Below are 5033 nucleotides of genomic sequence, written 5' to 3'. Positions count from 1 at the left end.
TTTCTTAACTTTTAAAATGTGGACTATAACAACCCTCCACACACACACACACACACACACAATGAGAAAAAGATAAATGTGATGATTAATATATTTGTGTAAAGCAGAATGCTCATGCACTCCCCTCATGTTAGAGAAATAGATCACTATACGTTTTTCAGAAAGTTGTCCTCCTAAGATGTGGCAAGGGGCTTTATAGCTCTGACAGTAGATAAGAGCAGAGAGATTAACTAAATTACAAACTATCCTTTCTAGTATTACTTTTTAAAATTTTTAATTTTTGTGGGTACATAGTGTTATATATATTTATGGGATACATGAGATACTTTGATATCACCCATGCAATGTGAGATAATCACATCATGGAAAATGGGGTATCCATTCCCTCAAATATTCATCCTTTGGATTATAAACAATCCAATTATACTCTTGTAGTTTTTTTAAAAAATGCAATTAAATTATTATTGAGTATATTCACTCTGTTGTGCCACAGAGTAGCTCTCATTCATTCCTTCTATTCTTTTTGTACCCATTAACTATTCCCACTTCTCCCCTGACCCCCACTACCCTTCCCAATTTCTGGTAACCATCCTTCTATTCTCTGTCTCCATGAGTTCAATTGTTTTGATTTTTAGCTCCCACAAATAAGTGAGAACATGCAAAGCTTGTCTTTCTGTGCCTGATCCATTTCACTCAACATAATGACCTCCAGTTCCATCCATGTTGTTGCAAATGACAGAGTCTCATTATTTTTCGTGGCAGAAAAATGGTACTCCATTGTGTATATTTTTTGTTCATTCATCTGTTGACAGACACTTAGGTTACAAACTATTTTAATTTTTTCTACAGACAAACCCACATTCATGCAAAGAAATGTGTGTGGCATATGTATTCGTTGTAGCATTTTTTTTTTTTTTTTTTTTTTGAGACGGAGTTTCGCTCTTGTTACCCAGGCTGGAGTGCAATGGCGCAATCTCGGCTCACTGCAACCTCCGCCTCCTGGGTTCAGGCAATTCTCCTGCCTCAGCCTCCTGAGTCGCTGGGATTACAGGCACGCACCACCATGCCCAGCTAATTTTTTGTATTTTTAGTAGAGACGGGGTTTCACCATGTTGACCAGGATGGTCTCGATCTCTTGACCTCATGATCCACCCGCTTCGGCCTCCCAAAGTGCTGGGATTACAGGCTTGAGCCACCGCGCCCGGCCCATTGTAGCATTTTTATTTTGCAGCTAGCAAAAGATCAGAAACAATTTTTTTTTTGGAGACAGAGTTTTGCTCTTGTTGCCCAGGCTGGAGTGCAGTGGTGCAATCTTGGCTCACCACAACCTCTGCCTCCCAGGTTCAAGTGATTCTTCTGCTTCAGCCTCCTAAGTAGCTGGGATTACAGGCATGCACCACCACACCCAGCTAATTTTGTATTTTTAGTAAAGACAGGGTTTCTGTGTGTTGATCAGGCTGGTCTCAAACTCCCGACCTCAGGTGATCTGCCCGCCCCGGCCTCCCAAAGTACTGGGATTACAGACATGAGCCACAGCTCCCAGCCCATCAGAAAGAATTTTAATGTTCATTCATATGTGACTGGTCAGATTAAATGTTATTACATTTATCCAGTAAAATACAATGCAAAAAATAAAAAGAATGAGGAACTTTTAGAATATAGAAACAGAAGGAACACTTTCTAACTAATGATAAATCCATGATCATCCTAATAACCAAATCCATTTAAAGACATTACAGGAAAGCAAAACTACAGACCAATAACTCTCATACACACAGATGGAAAAATTCTCAACAACATATTAGCAAATCAAACCCAAAAATGTCTAAACTGTTATAATGTATAAAACAATGTATAAAAATTATTCATGCCAAGGTATGCAAATCTAATTCAAATTTCAAAAATTAATCAATTACATCAACAGACTAATGAAAAAAACCACAGTTATATCAATAGATGCAGCAAAAGTCCTTTACAAAATTCAACATCCATTCATAATTTTAAAATATGCTCAGTAACCTGCAAATAAAGACGAACATTCTCAATTTGACAAAAATGTCTGCAAAAAAAATCCTATAGCTAACATACTTAACAGCGGGAAACTTGAAGCTTTCCCACTAAGGCCAGAAACAAGGCAAGAGTGTCTTCCCTCATATTGGTTTTCAGCATTGCTGAAGTCTTAGCTAATTCAATTAGAAACAAACTAAAAAGCATGCATATTAGAAAGGAAGAAAAAAACCTATTTTTTTCACAACTGACATGATCATCTATTCAGAAAACCCAAGAGAATGGACAAGAAATACTCCTGGAAATAATAAGTGATTATAACAGGGTTGCAGGATGCAAAAAAAGTCAATCACTTTCCTGGATATCAGCAGTGAGCAAACGGAATTTGAAATTAAAAACACCATAATATTTATATTATCTCCCTCAGAAATGAAATACTTAGTACAAATCTAACAAATGATGTACAAGATCTAGATGAGAAAAACTACAACACTTTGATGAAAGAAATTAGAGAAGAACTGAAGAAATTGAGAGCTATTCCATGTACAGCGCTAGGAAGATTCAAGATTGTCCAGATGTCAGTTTTCCTCCATTTGATCTTTGGATTCAGTGCAATCCCAATAAAAATTTTAGCAATTTATTTTGTGGATATAACAAACTGATTCTAAAGTTTACATGAAGAGGGAAAAGACCTGTATAGCCAACATAATATTGAACAAGAAGAGCAAAGTTGGAGGACTGACACTACCTGATTTCAAGACATACTGTAAAGCTACAGTAATCAGGACAGGGTACTACTGGCAAGAACAGACAAATAGATCAATGGAACTGAATACAGAGCCCAGAAATAGACTCACATTAATATAGTCAAGTGATCTTTATCAAAGGAGCAAAGGCAATTCAATGGAGAAAAGATAGCCTTTCCAACAAATGTTACCAGAATGACTAGATATCCATGTGCAAAAAGGTAAATTTAGACCTTACCTGCTTCACTAAAATTAACTTAAAATGGCCCACAGACCTAAATGTAAAAGACAAAACTATAAAACACCTAGAAGATAACATAGGAGAAAATCTAGATGACGTTTGATTTGACAGTAACTTTGTAATTACAAAACAAAAGGCATAATCCACGAAAGAAAGAATCAAGAAGGCAGTTCTTACTAAAATTGAACATTTCCAGCTGGGCATGTAATCCCAGCACTTTAGGAGGCTGAGGTGGGAGGACTGCTTGAGCCCAGGAATTTGAGACCAGCTTGGGCAATAAAGTGAGACCCCCATCTCTACAGAAAATAAGCGATTAACTGGGCATAATGATGCACAACTGTGGTCCTAACTACTTGAGAGAATGAAAGAAGTGTGGGGATCACTTGAGTCCATGAGGTTGAGGCTGCTGTGAGCCGTGATGGTACCACTGCACTCTGATGTGGGTGACAGAGTGAGACTCTGTCTCAAAAAAAAAAAAAAAAAAATCTGCTCTGTGGGAGAGTCTTGTGAAAAACGTATCAGATAAAGGACTGTTATCCAAAATATGTAAAGAACTCTTAAAACTCAACAATAAGAACACAGCCCTTTTTAAAAATAGGTCAAGTCCTTAACAGTTACCTCAAGAAAGAAGATATACAGATGCCAGGTTAACGTGTGAGCGGGTGCTCCGCATCAGATATTATCAGGGAAATGCAAGTTAAAACAGTGAGATACCACCTTACACCTATTAGAAATGGCCCAAATCCAGAACACTGACAAAACCGAATGCTGACAAAGACAAGGACCATCCTTATTCATTATTGGTGGGAATGCAAAATGGTACAGCCAGCTTGGAAGAGAGTTTGGTGGTTTCCTATGCAAGTAAACATATGCTTACCATACAATCCAGCAATCATGTTCTTTGGCATTTACCAAAACAAGTTTTAGACTTCCACCCACACAAAAACCTGCACATGGATGTTTATAGCAGCTTTATTTATAATTGCCTAATTGGGAAGCAACCAAGATGTTTTTCAGTAGGTGAATGGATAAATAAATAATGGTACATCCAGAGAGTGGGCATTACTCAATGCTAAAAAGGAGTGAACTCTCAGTCTATGAAAAGACATGGAGGAAACTTTAAATAAGAGATGCCAATAGTAAAAGGCTACATACTGCATGATTTCTACTATATGACATTCTGGAACAGGAAAAACTGTGAAGACAAGGAAAACATCAGTGGTTTCCAGGGAATAGGGAGGAGGGAGCAGTGAATAGGCAGAGCACAGAGGATTTTTAGGGCAGTGAAATGAGTCTGTATGATACTGTAATGGTGAATACAGGTCATTATACTTTTGTCCAAACCCACTGTATTAATCTGTTTTCATACTGCAATAAAGAGCTGCCTGAGACTGGGTAACTTATAAAAGAACGTTTAATTGGCTCAGAGTTCAGCATGGCTGGGGAGGCCTCAGGAAGCTTACAATCATGTCAGAAGGCAAAGGGGAAGCAAGGTATCTTCTTCACAAGGCAGCAGGAAGATGTGCCCAGTGAAGGGCAAAGAGCCCCTTATAATGGTTATCAGATTTCATGAGAACTCACTCACTATTACAAGACCAGCATGGGGAAGTTGCCCCCTAATTCAGTTACCTCCACCTGCCTCCACCTGGTCTCTCCCTTGACACATGGGGATTATGGGGATTACAACTCAAGATGAGATCTGGGTGGGGACACAAAGCTTAACCATATCACCCACTGAATGTAAAACACCAAGAATGAACCCTAGTGTAAACTATGGGTTTTGGAAAATAATGATGTATCTATGTAGGTTTATCAACTGTAAGAAATGTATTACTCTGGTGGGGTATGTTGATAATGAGAGAGGCTGTGAATGTGTGGGGGCCGTGGGTTTATGGGAAATCTCTGTATTTTCTTCCCAATTTGCTGTGAATCTAAAACTGCTCTAAAAAATAAACTCTAGGCCAGGCACAGTGGCTCACACCTATAATCCCAGTACTTTAGGAAGGCATGGCAGGAGGATTGCTTGAGCTCAGAAGTTT

Source organism: Cebus imitator, unplaced genomic scaffold (genome assembly GCF_001604975.1).
Source record: "Cebus imitator isolate Cc_AM_T3 unplaced genomic scaffold, Cebus_imitator-1.0 Scaffold316, whole genome shotgun sequence".
NCBI classification, from domain to species: domain Eukaryota; kingdom Metazoa; phylum Chordata; class Mammalia; order Primates; family Cebidae; genus Cebus; species Cebus imitator.
Note: the sequence above shows the minus strand (reverse complement) of the source record.